The sequence below is a fragment of the Gopherus flavomarginatus genome, chromosome 2 (assembly GCF_025201925.1).
Source record: "Gopherus flavomarginatus isolate rGopFla2 chromosome 2, rGopFla2.mat.asm, whole genome shotgun sequence".
Classification (NCBI taxonomy): domain Eukaryota; kingdom Metazoa; phylum Chordata; order Testudines; family Testudinidae; genus Gopherus; species Gopherus flavomarginatus.
Window position 1 is genome coordinate 288,314,864 of NC_066618.1, and position 25,326 is coordinate 288,340,189.

A 25,326-nucleotide genomic window follows, 5' to 3' on the forward strand; every position below is an offset into this window, starting at 1 on the left:
AGGAAAGTAAACCCCTTTCCTCACCGTTGCCTTTGTCAGCCTTCCCCTCCCTGGGTTACCCTGGAAGATCACTGTGATTCAAACTCCTTGAATCACAACACAGAGAAATCAGGTTTATTCCCCGCTCTTCTCTTCCCCTCCAAGCGTTCCCTCCCTGGGCTCCTGGAGAGATAGACAGATTCAAGCTCCGTGAATCTAAAACAAAGGGATTCCACCCTTCTCCCCTCCCTTCTCCTTCCCTGTTAAGTACAGACTCAATTCCCTTGAGCCTCAACAAGGGGAAAAAATCAGACAGGTCTTAAAAGCAAAACTTTTAATAAAAAGAAAGAAAATGTAAAAGGTGTCTCTGTAATTTAGATGGTGAAAGTTAAAGGGTCTGTCAGCTTATAGAAACTGGAGAAAAAGCGTCCTCCAGCAGAAATACAATTTAAAATACTTCCAGCCAAATACACATTAGAACTCTACCAGCCAGATACACATTTGCAAATAAAGAAAACCTATTAAAAGACTAAACCGCCTTTCTACTTGCACCTACTACTTGAATAGAAAATTAGAGCCTGTAGTACGTCCGGTCACTCTCAGATTCCAGAGAGAACACAGACAAAGAACAAAGAATACACACACAAGCTTCCCTCCACCCAGAGTTGAAAGTATCTTGTCCCTGATTGGTCCTCTGGTCAGGTGTTGTTTGTTAACCCTTTGCAGGTGAAAGAGACATTAACCCTTAGCTATCTCTTTATGACAGCTATGCATACTTGGGCGCTAATCCTGAACTCTTTACTAAGGCAAAATTCCCACTAGAATTAAATAATAATTATTATTATTATTCTTTCCATTTAGAGTTTTCCATCCAACGTTATTAAAGCACATTACAAAAGTGGGTAAATATAATTACTCCCTTTCACAGATGAGACAATTGCACAGAGAAATCAAAGCCCAACCTTTCAAACTTGGGTGCCTAAAGTCATTACATGCAGTGCAGTTGTAGCCATATGGGTCCCATGGTATTAGAGAAACAAACCAACTTGCACCAGCTTCTGTTGGTAAGAGTTTGTCTCTCTCACCAACAGAAGTTGGCACAATAAAAGTTGTTACAGTCATCTAAACCCAGGGTCTGATTTTTAGGGGTGCTGAGCACCCATAGATTCCGTTGGGAGCTTTAAAAGTACCACCTATTTTGTTTTAACCATATTTTGCATAGAAATTGACTAAAAGCAGTAAGTGATTCCCCCTCATTTAGAGTTCTCTGAGATCAGAGCAGGGAGTATGGTCAGCTTGCTGTAGTTAGAAGGATCCCATAAACTAAGGACCACAGATGTGATTTGCCAGATATCTAAAGCTGGCTTTAAAAAAAAAAAGCATCAGTTTACTGAAAAAGTGGTATGACATTAAGGCTTCTGTTAAAGTCTGAATCTAATAATAACAAAACTAGGTTACTTCTGAGCTTAACTAGTCTCTAGAGACAGAGTGGCAATGTATTTGTTCTGTGCTACTTAGTGCCCAGGGCTGTATTCTTTCTAAACTAGTCATTATCACTACCTCTCATGTTGCAACACAAGAAGGGACTTTCACTTTAACAGAGCAAAAGTCTGGCCTGGCATCGATTTTTCTTCTGACAGCTAAAACTTGAACTTCCAGTGTTAGCTGAACAATTCTCCCTTCAGCATACTCACTTGGGCCAATTGTGTGTAATGTTGCTATCAAGGAAAAGGGCTGCTTCCTACTAGCAAAATGTTCAGGATAAAACAATATTGGACACAGAAACAGAGAATTGTTTTGTGAATTCCCTTTACAATGACTGGGATCCTTGCTCCTCAGCTCAGATTTCTCATGTACAAGTTACTAACAGTTCTTCCTTTCTTTAAGTGGCTCCCTATCACTCATTTCTTGGTCATTAGTTGGATCAAGATTGTTTATGGCTTGCTCTCATCTGCTTCATCTCCTAAAGCAGAATACTTATTGTTGTTAATCACTGTGTGACATTGAGGTCTATATGGTTTTATTAAAATATGCTAATGAGTGAATATAATGTAACTGGAATATGCTTCATGCAAAAGGTCTCTTGTAAGGTATCATTACAAAGCTTATAATCTACTCAGTGTGATCATCCTATTTGTATAAATGTACCACTCTTGTATCTGAAACTAGAAATATGAAATATAACTCTAAGGAACTATTGCAATTATGCAAAGCATGGGCCATTAATGGAAGTTTGGAATTTTGATGACTCCCATTAACCAGGACAATTGTCTGCAAATGGGTGTGTTTTACCTGTAAGTCTTCCTGTATACCTGTGTGCGGGCAAGTGGGCAATGAAGTCTTGCAGTGACATGTGATCATGTCACCTGAACTGGACTCCATCTTTAACCTGGTGTCTTTCCATTGAGAAGGAGGGGGGAAACCCAGAGAGGGACAAAGAATTCCTGCCTTATGCAAAAGATATATGAAGGGGTGGAACAGAACAAAGGGAGGAGAGGAGCCATCATGAAGAATCCCCTAGCTACCACCTGAGCTGGAACAAGAGCTGTACCAGGGGAAAGAATTGTGCCCAGGCTTGGAAGGTGTCCAGTCTGAGGAAAAAATGTGCAGAAGTATCTCTGAGGGTGAGATTATCTGTATTAAGCTTGATTAGACATAGATTTGTGCATTTTATTTTATTTTGCTTGGTGACTTACTTTGTTCTGTCTTTGTTCAGTCAGGTGTTATTTTGCAGTTTTTACAAGGTGGACCTCGAGTAGGCCCAAGCAATACTCTTCAACCAAACAAAAAGAAACAAATTCATAACACAAAAAGAGAATACTTCTCGCTGTCCCCTCTCCAAGGTGTTGCCTTGTAATGCTGGCCTTTGGGTGCTAGTCCTTTCCCAAACAGTCCATTAGTTCAGTTCCTTCTCCTGGAGGGAGAAGAGCAGCCTCCTCCCAGGAGACGCCTTTTCTCCGTACTGCTCCTAGCCCTGCTGCAGCTTCTCTCTCCTTCTCTCTCACTAGAAAGGGGGCCAGTTAAAGTTCACAGGCAGTCCCTAATTGGACTCCACTGTCCCCTGTTGACCTGAGCTTACCTCTTTTCAGGTCACAAGGAAAAGGGCCTTTAGCAATCTAGGACTGGTATACCACCATTGTCTGGGAGCTGCTCGGCCTGACGTTGTCACAGGGCAAAGGGGAATGTGGATGGGGTAATAGGAGTGTCAGTAATGTGAATATGATTTAGCACAGATTAGCTGTGCACACAATATAGCAACTTAGGCCCAGTCATGCAAGCACTTGTGTATGTGCTCACTCTAGGCACGCGAGAAGCTGCACTGGAGTCAGTGGGACTCCCTAGGGCTTTTCTCACTACAGCGAAGCTTGACTCACTGCCATGGTGCCTCCTGCTGGTTGTCTGGGAATTAGTTCTCCAGCATATGGAGCACCTCCTCCTGGTTGGTGTCTCGCCTGCTGCTGGCCCCCTTGTCCCTCCTAGACCCCAGTGCCCTTTACCTTGGGGTGCTGCCCCAGCAGTATCCCATCATGCTCTGGGTCTCCCCTCTCAGGGGAACCCCCAACACTCTAACCCACCTTGCCTCAGCGGCTACTGCCAGTCATCATTTAGCCCCCACTCACTGGGGCAGACTTCAGTCTGTCATGGCCAGTCATCACTAGCAAGGAGCTTGGACCAGCTACCTCTCCCTATCTCTGGGCTGCACCTCCCAGCCCAAGTACCTGCACTGGCCTTTACCAAGGCCTCAGCCTAGGGAGTTGCCAGGCTAGAGCTCCCCAGCTCCTCTGGCCTTTCCCCAGCCCTGCTCCGCCCCAGGTACCCTTTTCTCCACAGCAGCTAGATCCTTCTCTCTCCACAGCTAGAGAGAGAGTCTCAGCTCCTCCCTGAGCCCTTATAACAAAACAAGGTGTGGCCTGATTTGGGTGTGGCCCCAACTGTGGCTGCTTCCCCAATCAGCCTAGCCTTTTTTCTAGGAGTGGGGTAGCTGCCCTGCTACACTCACCAAACCCATGAATAAGCAAGCTCCAGTGATCTCCTGGTGTGACAGTAATGTAACTAACTACAGAAGGGGAGGCTATGTATTGAAACAGCAGAGGCTAGGGGTCATTTTCAGAGAAGAAAGTTGGTCTGGTGGCTAGGGAGCAGCCTAGCACATGAGGATGGAGGGGTTTAATTCTCTTCTTCACAACAGACTTCCTGTGTGATGTTGGGTAAGTCACTTTGCCCCTCAGTTCCCTATCTGTAAAATGAGGATAATAGAGCTTCCCTACCAAGTGGGGTATTGTGAGGTGATCAGATACTACAGTAATGAGGGCCACATCAGTACCTTAGATAGCACTGTTGATACGTTGAAAGGCACCTTAGATGTTTTGCCTTCTGCTGATCTTTCTATTTTCCTAGCTGCTGCATTCCCCCAAATGACTTCCTTTCAACTATACCGTTCATTATGTCAGCCCTTGATGTGTGACTTTTCCTTCCTTTTGTGTTTCATTCAGTTTTGCTCTCTTGATTTTCCATGGTGACTTCATTACTGTAGTATCTGAGCACCTCACGGTGACCTCAGTTACTGCTCAAGCCCATGTACCTTTACGGCTGGAAGGGAACCTACCTTGCCTGTGAGGGAGATATATTTTACCTGGTCTTCATTCGGGCAAATAGTGCAGAATCACGCACCATATTACCTTGAATCCATTTCAGTTATATCATATTTGTAAGGGAATCTATGGACTTTTGGTCCAGACTCACCATCCTTTTCTTCTGAACTCCCTTGGGAACACAAGCTGGGATTGGCTGTTCTCTGTGCTAGGGTGCTGTGTGCACGTGAAAGGGCAAACTCTGTGCCAAGTTACCTCAGTACCTCACATACTTTTGACTTCAATGGAATTTGGATCAGGCTTTTAGGAAGAACCAATCATAGAGATGTATCTCAGTATGTCACAATTATTCCTTTGAGAGGAGAAATTTTCACCAGTCAGCCAAAACAACAAACACATTTCTGGCATGAGGACGTTTGTTTCACAGTAGAGAACTATTTATGCTGTATGTTGAATTAGACGCCTTTGTTTTTATTTGGAATATCTCGTGACATAGGACATGTATAAGTGGTTTCTACCTATGAGTTTGTGGAAGCAGTTTCTTTTAAAGGGACTACATCAGCTATGTTTTCACTTTGGACTTGGAAACACTAGAGATCAACCGAGAAAATCATATGATGTGCAACAATGAACTGATTAATAATGTTTTTGTTTATTGCATCTGTCAGTGGGTTCGGTACGGCCCATGGCAGACGGAGCTCTATGGATCTTACTGAGCTAAATAGGGACATGGTAGGTCAGAATGTGAATGAAAGACCCACTTTCAGATCTGGAGAGAGTGCTAAAAGCTACTAGAGGCATCATACTTTGAATGGAATATAGAGAAACCTTCCAAGATCAAAACCATTAAGGACCCCACATCACTACTATTAAGGGATCCAGCCATAACTTCAGGGTCCTGGATAAAATACAAGTGCTACCATTACATTCTGCTAATGAGAATTGCCCAGCAGATTTTGTTGACTACAATATTCTTCTTCATTTCCTGCTTAGCTTTACTGAGACCCACCAAACAGAAGCTGCATTTGACAGATGAGTGAAGTGACTCATATTCCGGAGTACCCTTGAAAGGATTAAAGTTGATATAAACATATGAAACCGGTATAGTATTACCATTATGTGTATCAAATCCTGCAGTTCTTATACTGAGGAAAAAGCTGAATAAAGACTTTAGGTTGTAACCCAATAACATTACAGACCAAGGGTTTGCTGGAGACTGTGAAAATGATTCTTCAAATTAGGTGTTGCAAAGGGATCACCTTTGGTACCCTCTTTGGGCTAGATGGTCACAGTCCTTGGATGTGATGAGAATGTGATGGAGATGTCCATCCCCACCACACACACATACACACTTATGCACCTGCTCAGGTTTTGACTCCAGCCATGCTGGAGAGAGTAAGAAAGCAGAAGGGAGTGGAGAAGAGTGGGAGGTGCCCAGCTCATCCTTCCCCTGCTTGCTGGCTGGGTGCAGAGGCATGAATAAACAGCTCCACAGAAGGTGAAATAATTTACTCCTCTACCCCCGAGAAGGTGGGAACAGAGAGGGAATTGTCTCACAGTTGTGTGTCAGGTGCAAAGCCTGCTGAGGTGGTGCAGTTTACCCCTGGCTCTGGTATGTGCCCAAAGTCACAATCTAAACCTTTGAAAACAGAATCTGTGATACCAGTCGGTGTGGTCTAGCCTTTTCCCCATACCTTTTGTTTGTCTTGTCTATTTACTGCTAAACTCTTCAGGGCAAGGCAGGGCCTGTCTCCTATTTTGTGTTTGCACAATGGGACGCCATTCTGGGTTGGTCTTGGGCTCTACTGTAATAAGCACGATTAATACTAGTGAGAAGTTCATAGGTTTGAGTCTGACATGGAAACTGCTACCTCTCCCAAAATGCATCATGCTGCTAGCTGTCCACTCGGGTGTAACCTGGACATGGTGATACACACCATCTATTCTGCTCCTTTTGCTAGAACAATGCCAAAAACCTCAAGTTAAGTAAAAAGAAAGAGAAACAACTCCATTAGGCAGCCTTATAAACTTCAGCAGAAAAACAAAAACAAAAAAATACCTCCTCCAGCTCAATGATGCAAATAGAAAGCAATTACCAGAAATGAATGTGTGTTCAGGACCACTTATTTCATTGAGAAGTAAAATGGGCCATATCCAACCCACCAAGCATACAGAATATATATCAAAAATTACCACTTGCCATTTTCTGTTGTCCTCGTTGATGATAGCATGTGTCTGAACAGGAAGGTCATGCCCACTTGGGTGTGTCAGGTGTTCAGCTGGTAAAGCACATACAGGTAGTGAAAGTAACAGGGCTTGAAGCAAGAATCAGAGATGATATCAGGCTCAGATTTCCTTGCCTTAATATCCTCAACTCTGAGCTCTTAAACTTTGCTTATCTTTGCTTAAACTTTGTCACCTAGGGACAAAATTAGTCCTAGCAATATGAAAAATATATAGTTCCCCCTTATCAGATGCGTTTTCTTGGCAATGAAAGTTCTGGGACTGAGAGTAGCTTAGAGTTTATATTTTTCTTTATTTATATCATGTATACTCAGAGGCAGAAACATAGACACCCAGGGAATGCTTACAGCAAAAATGTAGGGCCGAGCAAGTTTAGGTACCTACAGGATTTGGTGGCAGATGAGTGGGGATTTTGTGAATCTCAGAGGGGTCTGATTCTGGGATTTAAGTGCCTCAAATGGCATTTAGGCATCGAAGTCCCTTTGTGAATTGAGCCCTAAGAAACTTGCACCTCTCCTGCCCATGCTATATTTTTTTAGAAGATAAATAGAATAATTTACTCTCCAATGATTCCATCTGGAACCTGAATGCTCCTTAGGAAAACTGGAGCGTCAAATTGCAGACTATTGCATTAAATACATCATGCATTTAATTATTATGATTTCCCAAGTTTTTTAAAGACTCGGCGTTCATGGGAGAGAGATAATCCTTTCCGAGGACTGACTTGATAAAAACAGTGCATCTGGTCTCGGATGTCTATGGGGAGGAAAGCTGAAGATTACTTGTTCTTTTTTCCACTTTATTTCTAGTTTTCTGAAACACGAGGCACAATAGAGACATACACCATGAAAAAAACTGAAAAGTGAATTAGGCATAAGGAATAAATTTGCCACACAGGAGATCGCTTGTTAGTAAATTCAAGCGTAAGAGAACTCAGAGAAAGGATTAGGTATCTACTGTAGAAATTGGGATAAGATATGCAATTATTCAAGCTAGGATAAATGCTATAGAATCTAACAGTTTTTGTGCTTTAAGGAATAACCTGGTGGTCATTTGCAATTCCTCATGATATAGTTCTGGATAGCTATTTAAATGCCTTTTCGTCTGATTTTACCATCCTCCGAAGTTGTAGGTTGCTGCTGAAGATAGAGCACCAAACTGAAGAGACAATTGATTTGGTCAGATATGGTAACTCCTTTGTTTCTGAAAGAACAATATGCAGAGTTCTAGTGAAATTCTGAGCAACATCGGACAACACTGACTCATGAGAACACTCTGCTGGTAAGAAAAAATTCAGGAAACGAAGCAGTTCAAGGCCAACAATTGAAAATGGGTGCCATAACTCATTTTGGATCTCTACGAGGTCATTCATTCACCATTTGAAAGTGTCCCTCTGTGCTGCCTAGTGACTGGCAGGCAGGTCAATGAAGTCCTGCTGCTGCTTTTGGGTCCACTGAGATATTCACTTACAATATAGCAGCTGCTTCACAAGGATCTATCATTGGGAAAAGTTAAAATCACAATAGCTGCAAATGGGGAGTGGAAATGAGGAGAAGGCCAATTTATTTCATTCTGATAGTGGTAGGACCTCCATTGTGCTGGGATGAGAGTATGATACCAGATACAAGTGCATGTCAAGTGCTATCAGAGACAGGAAATATTTTTCCACAAAATGCACAACTAGCCCATAGAACTCATTGCCACAAGATGTGATGGATGCCAAGAGCTTTGCCAGATTGAAAAAAAGACTGGATATTTATATGGATAACAAGTATATGTAGAAGTATAATAGCAAATATTACAAAAAAGAACTTTTAGATACAAATCCTCAGGCTGCGGGGCATAAACTGACCTCTAGCTACTGGAGGCGAGGAGGGAGCATTCTATGATGTACCCCATAACTGCCAACTGCAGGATTTCTGCCTCTGAAGGAGCAAGTACTATCCATTACAACTAGGTGAAATTTGTTGCATAAAATTTTTGTCGGTGAAGAATGAAGATTTGGCAACACCAAAACACATGTGACTGTTTTGTCAATTTAACCAAAATAGTTTTGGTTTAAAAAAAATATTTTTTAAAAGGTTGAAATAAAAAAAAAGTTTCATTTGAGGATGAACGAAATATTTGTTTTCAACATTTTGATTGACTAGGTTTCAAAACAGTTTTCTGTTTGACCCAAAATATTTTTCCCCCTGATTTTTCAGAATTGCCAACAAACCAAAAAATCCATTCTAGCTGCTGTTGGAGACAGAATGCTAGACTAGATTAACCATTGCTCCATACTGATCTGCTCCATAATGGCAGTATTCTAATATCTATGGTAGACTCCCAGTTGTTCTTTCTGCGAAAGATAAACTTCATTTAAATCACTCCCAACCCTGTGCCTCTTAAGTGGTTCCTCCAGCTGTCATTCATATCATCTGCATGATGAAGGCTACACAGAAGTAAATTGAATTTGAAGGGGAACTGTGTGCAATCAGGAATTGCTGCAAGAGGGTCTTCTTTACATAAAGAAGAGAATTTGAAAGATGAAATCCTTAGTTGATAAAAGAAGCAAAAAGGGGGTTGCTTTTATTGAAGATATAATGGTTCTTGGGTGTGGGTTTTGTTGTTTTGTTTGTTTTTACTTTTAAACATCAATCAACCATTAAGCTGGCTTTAAAATTTTGCTACATTGACTTCCCTTTGGCAACAAGGACCATCTGCTCAGAAAGAAATCAATACGTAATGGATACACTGGGCATAAATTGATCCAAAATGGCTTCTCCAGTTGAGGAATGAAAACTTTTAGAAAGTTTCTATTGATAAATGACACCAGCCTCTTTACATCTCTGGACCAAGTGATTTTAAATCCAGATGAAACAGCTAACCATGTGCATTTGTCTGTAACAGTAAAAATAAAATGGATGCACTGTGCCATTAAAAGGGGGAAAGAAAGACATCTGAAGGAGGTAACTTACAAACAATGACAGATTATGTTTTCATTGTTCCCTTGCTGTGTTTATACTGCTCTCAGCAAAGGTAAATGTGAAAGCAAACTTAATTAGATGAATAATATAACCATATCATGAAGAACCACATAACAAGTCCATACTTGTCATCACAAATGTGAACTTATTTGTCCACTTCTGCAGTAAACTGATTCTTTAGAGAAGAGAATCATAGTTATGCAAATTGAAGTTATCAGATTAATACTCCACTCTGTGCAGTTCAAAGACTAGGAAAGGAAGCTCCTCAGTAACGGCACATGCTAGGTTCCCAAGACCACTGCTGGAAACCACAGCCCGTGTTGAAATAAACCCTGTATTTTCAAAGCAAATATCAGAAAATCTATTTACTTTGAATAAAGAAACACGGTGCATTTAAAATGAAAAGGAAAACATTGCAGTTGTTACAATATATATCAATAACAACTATGGGCCCTATTCTGTTACTCATACTGACATGAATGGTATCTTTTTACTGGTTAGCCTGATTGAAATCAAGGAACCTATGTACTTAGTAAGGTACTTATTAATGTGAGTAAGGACGGCAGAATCTTGTCGGATGAGTCTATTTTCAACAAAAGGTACTACGCAACGTCGTGAGGGTAATAATCCATCAGAACAATTTACCACGGGTTGCGGTGGATTCTCCATCACTGGGAAATTTAAAATCAAGATTGGATGTTGTTCTAAAGCAGTTGTCCCCAAACTTTTTACTTCATGCCCCCCCTTACCCATTTCCATGCCCCCCACTCCCCAGAGATGGAGCAGGGCCAGGCATGGGGCCACAGCTGGGGTTGAGGGCGGGAACAGAGCCTCAGTCAGGGGCCTCATCTGGCAGCTGGAGCCCCAAGCACGGGGCTGGCAGCTGCAGCCGGGAGCAGATCCCCAGGCATGGAGCTGGTAGCCAGATTGCCAGGCCTGGTCCTGGCAGCCATGTCTGGAAGCAAAGTCCCAGGCATAGGGATGACAGCCAGATCCTCAGGCATGGGGCTGGCAGCAAGGGCCTCAGCCAGGAGCAGAGCTGGGTGGTACTCCCTCCCTGTTCCTCCCTGGAGGCTGGCCCGCACCAACTGTGCCCCCCCAAAAGTTCTTTTGTGTTACCCTAGGGTTGGAGACCATTGTTATAAAGGATCTGCTCTAGTTTAAACAGAAACTATTTCGGGCAAGTCCTTTTGTACAGGAAGTTAGACTAGATGATCACAGTGGTTCCTTCTGGCATTAGAATCTATGGCTGAATGAATGTAAGTATGGCAGAGTCAGGACAACCGATTACATTAGGTTCACCAGTTGCAGAGAGGTTGCTTTGGAAGTGAGGTATTCCTCAGCATGAGGAAAGGTAGCAGAATTTAGCCCCATACCATTAGAAATTTACACTTGAGTAACTGCTCTCTTGGGAGGGTCTCCACATGTTATTAGTGATGAGCAAACATTGCCAGCAGGAACAAACAGGAAGCTGCTTGGGCAGAAATGCCAGCATAGACTTCAAGGCCAAGCTGACTGGAAGTTGGGGCTGAGCTACAAACAGGAGCTGAAAGGGAAATGAAAAAAAGCATGATGCTGCATCTTGCCATTTGCTTGGCAATATTTTCTTCATACAGATGCATCCATGTGCAAATTCTTTTGTCATAACAAGGCAAGTGTTTCAGTGCCATGCTGGGCTGTGGTTTTTTATTTATTGTTAATTAATTAATTTAGATGCATATATCACCCACTGCTCTGGCATGTGCTGTGTCTCTCTTCTAGTTATAGGGGCCATATAGGAGGAGAAGAACCTATTACAGACAGTTGTTAAGAGAGTTAGGGCCAAATTGTTCAAAGGAATTTAGACACCTAACACCCATTAATTTTAATCTTTCTACAAACATTAATGAACTTTGGATCAGGTCCTAAGTGTGTGGAGCGGCAGATGTTCTTAGGTAAGGGTGTGACATCAGAGTTCAAAGGGTCACTCTTCACATGGCAATGCAAGGTTCTGAATGCTGATCAGAACCGTGAGCTGCCTGCTGCAGCCAGGAATAGGCTCTGTGTGCTGCCAGATGATGTGCAATTATAAATAAGGAGACATCTTTGTTTCTCACCAGGCCTCCTTAACACACTTGGTACTGAAGATCCTTGGTTCAATCCATGCAAAGATGATGGAGGAATCATCACAATATACAAAAAAATCAGCTAGCCAAGGCTGCAAACAACTTTGCCATATATTTAAAAAAAAATACAGTCAACAAAAATAACTGCAGCAGTCTTCCCAAAACTAGGACAAATAAATCCCCTATCTTTCAGTGACTCATTATTGCCAAATAGTTCTACAGTGCCTGGAGGCTGTGTTTTACTTCACCTACAGTAAACAGAGTGCTACCCAAATTTCATAGTTGCAAATCTGCCTCCACTCCTCACCATGAAATTCAGCTAAAGAATCCTTTGATTCCTTTGGTTATAGGGAAAAAAATGAGGGGGCGGAGGTGTCACAGGGTGACTCTGGCCTTTTAAGGAAGAGGCCAGTGCACCTGTAACTCATCAGCCACTGCCTGTTTGAGATGAAAAGGAGGCATCTGGGCCGTATAAATGGGGAGAGGCTGGTGACTATAGAGGGTCTGTCAGGAAAAGGGCAGGTGAGAGCTGCCTGGGAGTGAGCAGGTGATAACTGCCAAAGACTAAGATACCGTAGGAGATCCCTGAAAGAAGTTGTAGATGTTTTCTGGAGGAAGGTGAAGGCCAGAGAGCAACAAGAGGGGTTTTCCAGCTGAACTCCCAAAATCAGAGAGTTAGGGGCAGGAGGCTGGAGGGAGCTTACTCATTGACATCTCCATGATGGACAGCTGAGGCCAGAGAGTGCTGAGGAAGTGAGGGATGATCCTCTAGTGAGGAGGAACAACCAGCAGAGAGTCTGTGGGGATTCCCACTGTGAAGAGCAGAATTGCACTCCCGCTGGAAGAGCTGGATGGGCTGTCCTGGCAGAAGGACAGGAGAGGACTGATGAAGAGGGCAGGTGGGGTGGAAGATGCCAGATCATGTTACGAGGGGCATCAAGGGACTAAATGTTTTGTGACTTTAAGGAGTACAGGCACTGGGGTGATAAATGGACTAGGTTTTGGGAGTTTAGTGTTGGACTATTCCAACAATGTTTTGTAATAAACTGGCATCATGGAGGGGTCTTACTGAGGCATGAAAGCATGTGTGGAGTTGGTTGGGACTCTAAAGGAGGGAAACTGAAGCAGGCATGCCTGTTCTGCTGCAGCCACTGGAGGACGCTCCACATAGGGCTACCCTGTGTTGGGGGTTCTTCAGATTAATATTTTATTTTTATGGAAACAAAATCCCACCTCCATGAAAACTAGTAGGTGCTGGCTATTTTTGATTTGACACGAGATACTCTGCTCTTGGGCAGCCTATAACCTATTCTTGAACAAAATAAATCAGGAGCCTTAAAACACTTGAAAGTTGGAGGAGAGGTGTCACCATCTGTCTTCTGTTTTAAATCACCTCCTTTGTTGAACTCTACAGTAGTTAAAGTCAAAAGTTTCCACTGGAAAAAAAATCTTTACTTAATACTGTCTTTTAGCTCCAGTCTCCATAGTGATGCATGGGTTTGAGTTGGTTACTGGAACTGCATACTTTAGGTGATCGAAGCTGTGTTATACAGCACTACTAAGCAATGTATTCATTCTTGAGCATTATCCGTTACTGTCTCTAAATTTTACCCACTATTCCTTAATATTTCTGTCGGCTGCAGAGTAAATGGACGCCTGGTAATAGGACTTGCTGAAATAGGACATCCGGTGAACTCTGTAGAAAGACAGGTTTTCAAATGAATTGTTTTTTCACTAGACGTGGGTTTTTTTCTTCTTATCTTTGTGGGTTTTTTTTAAATTTTGACAAAGTTTTGGCTAACAGCAACAAAGCAGCCCCCAAGGTTAGTGTATTACAGAAGCACCTGGAGGCCTCAGTTGGGAGTGTGGCACCACTGCGCTAGGTACTGTACAAACACACAGTGAGAGACTGTCCCTGTCCTGGTGAATTTACAGTCCAACAGACAAAGCAGACAAAAAGTGGCAATTCTACCCCCAGCTTAATAGAAAAGAGAGACAAAGGAGGGATAAACCATGTCCTTTATAGATGGAGAAGTGAGGCATACATTGTTAAAGTGACTTCCCCATGGTCACACAGGGATTCTGTGTCACAGCCAGACCCTAGATCTCCAGCAGCTTAACCACAAGTCTATCCTGCCTGGTTTCTGAACAGCTTGACACTTACATGAGTTTGCAATGCCTCTGGTCCCCTCTCCAAATCATTTCTTATTGAAAACTGTATTTTATTTTCATTTTCCTTTGCCCCTCCTTTCCCTACTTGGAGATTTTTTGATGCTCTGCTCACCGATTGCACAATCAGCCGTAAGGACGGAAAGAAGAAAAAAAAAGTGATTATACATCCATTCTACGCGTGCCCTCACTCCAAGCCGAAATTATCCTGTTCAGGGAGGCACAGGTGGTGATTTTCCTAACTTGATTTGGTCATTAAAAATCCTCTAGTTGCTTCAATACTTTCTCCCTGAGGCCCCCATCAGCCCTCTCCTCTCCAGTGATTAGAATACAGCCGACTGGCCTTCTGAACTTATTACAACCTTTTTCTAATGATCTCATAATGACTGCCAGCCTGAGCTGAGCAACCTGACAGATAATGATGTCAATTATGCAAAACAGAAATGATGGCTTCAAACCTAATATACTGTATTTGCACCGAGGAAGGAAAAAAAGGCTTATTTATAGTTTCACTTACTAACTGTGTCGTATTTAAAAACACTGGTAAAAGTTAATAAAGGAGGGGGAAAATATGTAAAAAGGTATTGGTAGCAGGGCCCTGGATGAAGTGCTCCCAATGCCTCAGATGCTTAAAGTAGGTTTTTCATAAATTTTTAGTAGTATGTAGCACCTCTGCTGCTCCAGGGGGAATTCACAATTTCACTCATTGCTTTTCTTATTGGGATCCTCTAGGAATTGCTAAATATTTCAGAGAGGCAAAGGGCCAGCGGTCGTGCATTTGGTTTCAAGGCATAAGTATTCTTAACTGTACTTAGTGAACTGCTAATCCACTGAGGGGCAATGGGAGGGTGTTTATTTTTCTGAAGCCTCATGACACTTGGCAGTTTCAGCTTTCTTAGAACTGTGAACAGTTTCTTCAGCTCCATGCAAAGTTTTAACCCCCTCCCAGCCCAGATGCGTTTCAGCTTGAGTTTTTGGTTTAAATATATGCAAGATCTCAAAGAGAAACAAATGCAAACTGTTTAGTTTTCAGTGCATAATTTGTAAATGGCCCACTTTTGATCATCCTACCCGCTGGCCACATGGCTTTAAAAAAGCAAAACAAAGCAAAAGGCCTTGTTTTGAGTTTGCAAACAAAACCCTTACCCAGGTGCATTTTCTCTCCTCAGACAGAAAGTTCTTATTTAGACCTCAGCATGTCCTGGGTTCTCTAAGCACCTGAAGCTCTCACTGAAGTCAATGTAGTTGCGCAAAGTAAGCAGGCTTGGGCCCATGGTTGTATGTGGTGTTTTACAGGCTGAAAGTGAGAGCAAGCTCTGCGGAGGAACTGAAGTTTAATATAAACAAACAACACAATGGGTGGAGAGAGCAGCAAGCCTGGCAAGGGATGGAGGGAAGAGATGCAAGCAGTGAGGGGGCGGAAACATGCTGGGGGAGCCTTTCATTTTTATTTTAGATATTTCAGGAATTGTGCGGGGACAAATTCAGTCCTGGCCAAGGCAGATGCAACTTCCATTGGGATTTAAACCTGCTGATGCCCTGTCTGAGTCTGACTCTGGATAGTAATCCTCCAGATGAACATGTCACACCGACTGTGGCCGTAAGTGGGAGTGAGTGCCTGGAATCAATAGGACTGATTGCACAGTAAGGTACTGCTCTGTAGATCTGATCCATTACTCACTGAAATCAATGGAAAGACTCCTGTTGACTTCACTGGGCATTAGATCAAGCCATTTGTGAATAAAGGTGGCAGAGACATGCTCTAATGTATCATAAAGCTCCTAAAGTGTGAAAGGCAGAACCTTCTCCAAGGGTAAAGAATGAACTCTCCCAGAAACTCAAAACTATCACAAACCTCACTATTTTCCTCTCCAAATGCAAGGCATGTTGCGTTGACCTGCCTTCTCTAATACAAACACATAGCAACCAGTATATTTGATATAACTCCCATTTCCTCTTCCCCCAAAATCCAAACCAAGACATTCCACTTCACATGCTTCTCCCTCCGGGCAGAGGATGAGAGAACAAACCACACATGGAAAATGTGTAGTTATGTTGCTTAATGCACAGTTGGAAGAGGCACTGATATTACAGTGAGGAGTGCAGTATAAAAACCTACATGGAATAGACTAGAATAGAAGAGAATTTTGGCTTTATTATTTTCCCCACAATATGAAAAAAAAACCAAACAGGTGCTTTTATCCTGGCTCAAGGACCAAGAAAACCCTAACAAAATCAATGTACTAACCCTTTGCTTTATTAGCAATGCACTGTCTCAGCTAGACATTTGATATCCCTGAAGAGAGATGTCACTTATAGCAGCATTTTAAGTGTGACTGCAAAGATCTTGCACCTCCCAGCAGAGAGAGATGGCAAGAAACCTGATGGAGGATGAAATCATAGAAAGCGGAACAAGAAAAAATCCATTGTTATCTAATCACCAGTGCAGGGTTGTTCCCTACATTATATACAATACTTTGATCAACCTGGGTTTAAGAAACCCAGATAAGGTGGTTTCCATCATAGACAATCATCAGTTTGGGTAGATTTTTTTCTTGCTCTTGAGCCTAACTTCTCCTCACCTCAGCTTCATACTATTTTGCCCTTAATAATATTTTTTTGTTTTTTTTCCATCATGTTCAGAACCTTCTAACACATTGAGATGTTTATCGGGCAATAAAGCAGTGTAATGCAGTAAAAAGGACTTTGGGACTGGGAGCTGGACATTTGTATGACTGGCTGTACCTTGCTGGGTGAATGTGGGCATGTCACACAACCTCTCCATGACTCCATTTCATTATTTATAAAGTGGGAAAGAGGATACTTTACCATCTTTGTACACTTCTCTGCGATCTCTGGATGGAAAGTGCTGTTTAAGTCTCAAGTATCATTTAGCCAAACTATATAGTTAGTTCAGTCTATCTTCTTTTATAAATCAATCCCTCCAGATCCTTAGTCATTTGTTCTTTTTCTTCAAATTCTACTATGTTGACAATTTTCTGGTACTGAGGTGCCCAGCAATGAGCACAAGATTCTATTTGTCTTTTGACTATTGATGCTTAGATTGACTATCAACCTCCCGTTCCATGTCGCTAGGTCTGCAGCCCATAATTTCATTGCCTTTTTTGTTCTATCATATTGTATGCTCATGTCTAATCTGCTGCACATTACCATCTCTAGGTTTCTTACTACAATGAGTAACCCAACTCATAATAGTCTTGTTCGGGTTCCTATTCTTTACTCCAGTGCATTTTCTATGTGTTTGCAGATCTATGATTATCAAGAAGCAACTAACCATTGCAGAGATTAGTGCAATTTGACAATTACATCAGTCGAATATAGTGAAGAGATATTGAAAGTCTGGCAACTACAATAGCACCAGAATGACAAGGTATGGAGTGTACGGTAACTATAGTAGAACCAGAAAGTCTTAGGGAACTAGATATCTAATTTCTGTTTAGTGTTTAATTAAATAGCTTGATATTAACACCTCTTGTTGCGGGGGGGGGGGGGGTGGAAAGGGAGAATTGACATTGTAGAGAATAAGTAAGACCAAGGATATATCAGTAACACCAACACTTTTATTTTCTCTACATGCAGTTACATCGTCGTTTGATGGACAGCAGAATTACTCATTCTGTCCAGAGAGAAAGCTATATAGCAAGAGTTATTAAAGAGTAGCAGGGGAAAGGGATATTACACATTGAATGTGTCCGACATTCTGATATTGTTGGGGGGAAAGGAAAGCAAAACCTGCACTTCCAGCTGTGATAACGTGCCAGTGCAGCCACTCAAAAGACTCCTTTTCATATCTTATTTCCAACTGGGATACTTTTTTCTTTATCAAGGCTACAGAAAGGGATTAGTTCTCTCACAATCCATCAGTTCTATCAGGTTTAGGAGCAGCCTGATCCCTCTCAGGGAACATTACCAGTTGCTAACAGTTGTTTTTCATATTGCTTAAAACTTACTTTCTATTAATATTAAATTGGCACTGCAGTAGCACCAAGAACTCCCATCCTGCTAGGTGCTGTCTGACCATATTGCAAAGTCACAGACCCAACCTTATAGATTTTGCAATCTCCATGTAAGACAAGAGACAACAGGTGGGTGTGTTACCCGGGGTTCTTTCAACCCAAAGCTTTTGGTAACTTTACTCTGTGCGAGGAGGTGTCAGGAAATAAATCAGGGGAGACATGGCCGTCTGACCGATAGATGGCTGGCACAAACAGGACAATACAAGAGTGCTTTCACTTAAAGCTAAACTTTACTTAGTCTCAAGCACTTACACACGTCTGCAACAAGTTAGTAAAACACCTCCAACCCTTGATTATTACCAAAGCTGAGTGTGGCTTTCGAGTGACATAGCAGCAGCCCGTCTGCTGCTGGGGAACACAAGGGAGAGGTCAGGGAGGAAACGAGTCCCACCTGTCTCAAGCTTTTTCCCCTTATTTATACATTAGTAATTAAAGAAACCTTGTTAAGTCAGCAGTTTCAAGCAAGAATTTCCTTCTGATTATTATTAACCTGGTGTGGACTTTTCCAGAACTTTCAGCCTTGAGACCTCAATAGACATTCCTGGGGCATATCCTACTCTTTGAAAACACATGTATCAGCAAATTTAACCCAATTATTATCAGGAAAGACGTGGGGTCAAGCCACCCTTTCCATGGTACCCAAAACCCCCCTCCCCTCCTGCCTTGGTCAAGCTGAGACTTGCTTTTAACAGCTTGCTGACTAGGCTGTCTTTAACAATAAGCCATAGTGGTTTCAGGCACCTTACTGGTTTGCCAAAGTCTCCCCGTACAGGTGTGCCAAACAGAGGGTGGGAGCACAAGGGAATGGGGAGACAGTGATGACCAGCCAGGCTATGTTTATGTCAGGGAGGTCATGGAAGTTACCTGAATTCCAGAAACCTCCATGACATTCTCTACTTCAGCCCCAGGGTTTGCAGGACTCTGGAGCTGGCAGCCAGCGGGGCCCTGGCAGGGTTCTGGTGACAGCAGCCACAGAGGGGCCCCCTGCAAAGTTCCAGTGACAGGTGACAGACTTCTGAGGGGGACCTCCTCAGGGTTTCAGAGACAGGCAATAGCCTCATGCGAGGGAATGGGAAGGGCAGGAGGGGGACGCCTCAGGCGAGTGGCTGGGGGTGTCCCATTTTCTCTTTGAGAAATATGGTCACCCTGCAGGTCCCAGCTGCCGTGGGGGGGAGGGAGGGAAGCTCCCCTACAGCTTCCAGCTGCCACAGGCAGAGGGGAAATGGACCCCGCAGCTCCCAGTCACCACAGTGGCAGGGGAACCCATGGAGCTGCAGCAGCAAAAGTCACAGATGGCTCACAGCTACTGAAAATTTTTGCCCGTGGCAGGTCCATGGCTTTTACTAAAAATAACAAAGACAAAATCTTAGTCTTAGCGATCACTGTAATAAGCACTAGCCACAGCACACCAGCTGCCTATGCATAGGTGAGAGTTTTATAGATGACAGAGAGGAATTTAAGGAGAGATATGAAGAAGGGATTTAGCTTGTTCTGTGTTGCCAAGTCACATGACAGTAGGAGAAAGGCATAGGGAAACCTTCGCATCAGCTACACAATGGGAAGTCAGGATTCCTACCTAGAGCTCAACAGACACCCAGGACAGTGACTGGCTAATGTACCATAGCCACAAGAGGGGGCATGGGTTGCTGGCTAAGGGGCAGGGTGAGCTGACTTCACTGGGAGTTGTGGGTGCTCAGCATTTCTCAGACAGAGAGGATTTATACCTATAGGCAGTAAAAGTTAGCAAACACCTTTCTCAGCAGAAACCTCAAATGTCTGGATTTCCATGCTCCTTTCCTCTTAAAGATACAATGCTGCATTCAGAAGGTACTTGTATGATTTGAGCCTTTGATCTTAAAGGAGCCCCTCACTCAAAGGGCCACTTTGGCCTGGCATGCTGAGGACTTTGTGACCTGAGAATCTGCTGCCTGATTTTGGAGACCTATGAACATAAAGGAGCGTCTCAGATTTCATCTAAAAAGTGGAGATATATGTTTGCACAGCTCCCAGCACAAGGGGTCCTGATCTTCACTGGGGCTCTGCGTGCTATTATGCTATATGGCCCACCCTACAGGCACCCAGGCTGATCTTTGGGACTGGGAAGCTAGTTCCTCAGTTCTGGGTGGGCCTTGATATAATTTGTGGCTCAGAGGGGCAGTGTCCCTCTGTATGAAGTAGGTGACACCACAAGATTTCTCCCTCCCTGCCTGCTTGCAGCTAATCCAGCTCCAGTCTGAGCCACTCATATGAGTCTGGGCATAGCTAGGGGCAGCTCATTAGCATGGAAGAGAACCTAGTCTAGATGAGTGACAACAAGGGACTGTTGGATTGTGACTCCTGCTGTGACACTAACTCTCTGGGACAAGTCATCCTCACAGGGGTGACAATGGTGACAGTTAATTAGTTGATGTTGCTAAGGAAGTGCTAAAATTAACCAGAACATGGACACAAAATTGGCCAGTGGCTGGTGACTCAGCCACTGGACAGCCATCGCTGTCAAACCTTCCTATAGACATTAGAAATTACTCTCAGAGACCAGGACAAGCAGTTGACCAAGGATTTCCCTGTCGTAATCCTTTTATAGATTCTGAGGCCAGGTCTGCTCATAGTGAGTGACTGTGGCTAAAAAGAGCTAGCAACATTTGGGGACGGAGTACTTATATTACTGTTTTTCACCCCTAGATGCTAAGGCTTGCTCTCAGCCAACCCACGTCTTTTGCCCTCTCATTCCTCAGAAGGAACAATGCGTTTCTCTATGTTCCTACCTAGGGATTTTCGTAACCTTTGTCTTTCTTTTCACACAACTGCCTTTTTATGCTTAGAGGCACTGAACTTCAATTGGTCCCTCATTACAGCCTAAATATAGATCAGCACTCTGTCTGTGAACTGTCCAGAAGCATCAGGGTTCAGAATGGTGGCTAATTTGCACCTACTTTCAGGCAACATCTCCCATCCCTATCCCACTACATCTTTACACTTTTGCAAATCACTGTGTTCTTCGAAAGGAAATCTCAATGACTTCAATAAGAGTGTGAAGGAACCCACCCCCAATAATATAACATTTTATAAGCTGTGAATAGTTAGCAGTGGCAGTAGGAAATGTGTTGGATAAATGGATCTTTCAGTTAAAAGAAATAATATATAGTTTACTGCATCTATGAATTAGCTGCATAATGTTAACTTATGCAGGTAAATGTTGCATAAAACAGAATGATGTACATTAGGGCTCCTATTCAGCCTGTTAGCCAGGGGTCTGCTTCATAGCAGGATGGCTCATACGTAATGGATCCAGATTGAACACATGCATTTGAAATGCAAGGATAAAGATTTAGGGTCCCTTAGCTGCCATTAACTAGCATAGCTCCACTGAAGTCAAGGGAATGTGCAGATCTGGCCCATTGATGGAAGATTAACTAATGCCTTACTATGACCTATTGTTTTGCAGCCAGTGATCATTTGTGCCCTCCAAGTGGCCGTTACACCTTCCTCTTTGCCTCTGCCCATTTGGAGACCTCCTTCCTTCTAGATTCCCAGAAGGTATGTGACTGGGAAGCCAAACCCTGTGTGCACTTCATGCCTACCTAATCTTCTAGCACCTGACCCTACCATTCCTTGGAAATTCAGGGCCATATTGTGCCACTGGAGACTTCTGCTTAAACACTGATGATAATCTATGTCCCATGGTGAAGTTCATCTCATGGAGTTTTCCTGTCCTCCTGTGCCCTTAGAGAAGGGGATACTCTATCCCTTAATAACTCTGCTTGATTGATGTTTTGTTACTCTCCTTTCCTATGGGGCAAGTCTTGCTTCCAACTTATATCTTCTATTGTTATTATTTTTATTAAGTTACTCACTCTCTCAGCAACTTATTGTAGCTAAGTATGATGTAATTCAATTGTATGGTGAAAAAAAACAAGACTAAGGCAATCAGTAACTTGATACTGAATTACTAGAAACCACTCAACCTTGCTAAAAATTACAGACTCATTTTACTATTCTGAAGATATTAAGGCTCTGATTCAGCACAGGGTTTAAATTCATGCATAACTTTCAGCTCAGAGAAGTCCCATTGAGCTCAAAAGGTTAACAGTATGTACATGCTTAAGTACCTTGATGGATTAGGGTCCACATTTCCTAATTGTAAGTTATTATAACTACATTATTTCTTTGGGTGAGAGGCTAAGGACCAAATGAGCCATGGAAACTGACCTAGTGTGTCCCCTTCCGAAATGATTCCTCCAGAACTCATTCTTCAGGTACATTGATGAGGCGACACAAGGGAAGCTTGCAATGCTCCTCTGTGTGCGCTGTACCTCCTGTGAGGATAACTAGAGGACTTCAGGCTTCAGGGCTGTTACACTGAACCTTTCACTGGCATGAAACTGACTTTAAAACAAAAAGGATTTTTTTTCTTTTGTCTCCAGCAAAGAGGACTTGAGTGTTTCATTTGTGATTCATAAAGAAAGTTTGTGCCTCAAGTGATAAAAAAAAGTCAAGGTTGCTGAGATATCGTTTGCTTTTTATTTCATCTTTTTAGCATCTGGGAATCGAGGTGTCTTTGCCAAATGCACAAGGGCAGAGGTGAAGTGAAAGTGCAGGGAGGGGATTGGAAAGCAAACGAAGGCTGGGGGAATCAGTCAGAGAGGAGGAAAAATTGCAGAGTGGATCCCTTGCAAGCTGTGACATTCAGCTCTAAAATACACATCTCAAAATACTTTTTACTAACTTGTGCTAATGTACCTGTCCCTACTGTTACTTTGTCCTTCCACTCTCCCCCCAATTTGTCTATTTATTCATCTATTGACTATTGTCTAGATCCTAGTTTGTGACCTCTCTAGGGTATGGTCCCATTTCAGGAAAATACTTCAACATATGTTATTTTTTTGCTTTAGATATGATTGGCTTCACACATGCTTAAAATTAACAGGCCTGTCTTTAGTATTTGTTTGTAAGGTGCACAGTACATTTTTCATTTCCTTTGAAGATTTTTTTGTTGGAAATACTCACCAGCAGCCCTACTAGGGGTAGAGGAACCTGGGTAAAGAGTTTTGAGGAGGCACCATGTGCTGTGTGCTCATGGCAGCAATGCCTGCTGCAGTTGCAACACTCCTATAAATAGTTCTTGTAATAAAGACCTATTTTTAGTTTTAGAAACGTGGAACCCTCTCATGTTATGACCCAGCATATGATACTTGAAACAAAGACAAGGGACCAGATCCTTAGCTGCTGTAAATCAACATAGCTCCACCGAATTCATCCTATGATTAGTATCTGGCCCATGTTTTGCACAAAGCTCTGCCAAACAAAAAAGCTGCATTTGGTCCAGCTTTTCTTCTTACCCACAGAAAGCAAGAAGCACTGGAAATATCACAAGTGATTGCCCCAAGATCTTCATACCAAACTAGTTCAGCTAAACTTCAGTTTAATAACTAAGTATTGGAATTCCTCAAAATGAACCCAAGCTTTTGGGGCTCACCTAATACCTTTATCTTTCCGATGCCACAAATCATGGAACAGGTTGCTTCCAGAAATGGAATGATGGCCCTGCTTCCAGTATTGCCACTTCCACATCATCACGTAATGAAGAGTTACAGTCTTTAATGGCAGAGCTGAGCTGTAGCTAATAAGCCCAGTTATAGCCTGGTGATTTGCCCTGACATATTGAGAGTAGGCATCTGACATTGTCTGTCAAGCTTCATTTACAATGAAAATGAGTCAATGACTCCTCTCTAGTTTCCATCCCAGACTATGAGGATGGTGCCCACCTGCTGACCACACTGCCTGTCCCTAGGGATGGTCACAATTATTTCTATAATCCCTTTCCTGATTCAGTCTGACATGGTGCCCACACCTTCCTCTTTAAAATAAACCTCTTTCAAACAGAGTTTAGGTATTGGATCACACACATTCACACAAGCATGAGCTATCTGTCGACTGAAATTTGTAAACACTAAAAATAACTAACAAAAGAATATTTGAATTCCCAAGCTGCATGGTTAAATTCAACATTTCATCACCCTGCTTTCCATTGACTCTATCCACTTGCTTTTCTTTGTACATTTTCTGTTCACATCAGAAGGTCCTTTGTTAATAATTACTAATTAGGAGGGTGTACTAATGCATTAGTAGTAAAAATAAATAGATCTTGAAAGTTTTCCATTGAAACTATTTTTGACAGAATTGGGTTTTCAGCTAAATGCCAGTTTTCAAGGAAAATTTTCATGTCTACTTTCCTAGAAACATTATGAGTTTTCAGCAAAATAAATAAATAAAATAACTGAAGTCTATTTGCCAAACAGCTGTAGTATTCTGTCACTAATATTGCAATGATTTATTTTCATAGCTAACCAATAATAATCACTGGTGTGTGGATTTTTTTGGACAAAAGGGTCTATATGAACTAAAGAATCTGCAGACATTTGTGGGTTTTCCCCTAATTTGATTTTTAAGTCACACATCAGCAGGCTGACTCCCAACCCTTATGTTCCCTTAGTGTTTTGGTTTTTATTTCTCAAATATTATCCATTCTTTGGAGGTAAGGGGTTTTGCAGTTGTAACATGTGCATACAGTCCAGTGGTTTGTTTGCAGTGACCTGTGCAAATCTAGTTGATTGGTTATGTCCTGAATGAATTTGCACACCCTGTAAATGTAGCTTTGAGTTAAACCCAAAGTCTCAAAGCAAGGCTCAGCCAAAACAACCAACGTTCTGCCCAGGTTTTGAGCTGAAGTCATGCAAAACCACCCACAATAATACATTGACCCAGATTCACTTGAAACCTGGCCCAGGCTCACTCATGACTCTGCTGAGATTTACTCCAAAGCTTTGTGGATCCTGGGTGAACTTGGCCCTAATTTTTAATCAAAACAGGAAATCTGGCAAAGCTTTGCCTCTAATTTTGTGTTTGATTGTGAAAATTGTGCACAGTTCTAACCTCCTCCATTTGCTTCCTTTTCTTACAGCTCTTTTGTTCTGAATTACTGTAACACGCACACTATTTCCATCTTCCTCTCTCTCATCTTCCTCGCCTTTGTGCTATAAACAGAAGTTATGTCAAGAGAGACTTCTCTCTATGTCTTCTAAGTTGTTTAAAGACAACCTATTACTTCTAAAAGAATTGAATATTCTCATCTGGACTTACCTAGTAGAACAGTTGTTTTTATATCATGCAGGTGATGATCCAATTCCTGGCTTAAAGGTAGTATATAAGTTACACACTTACACCAAGTCTA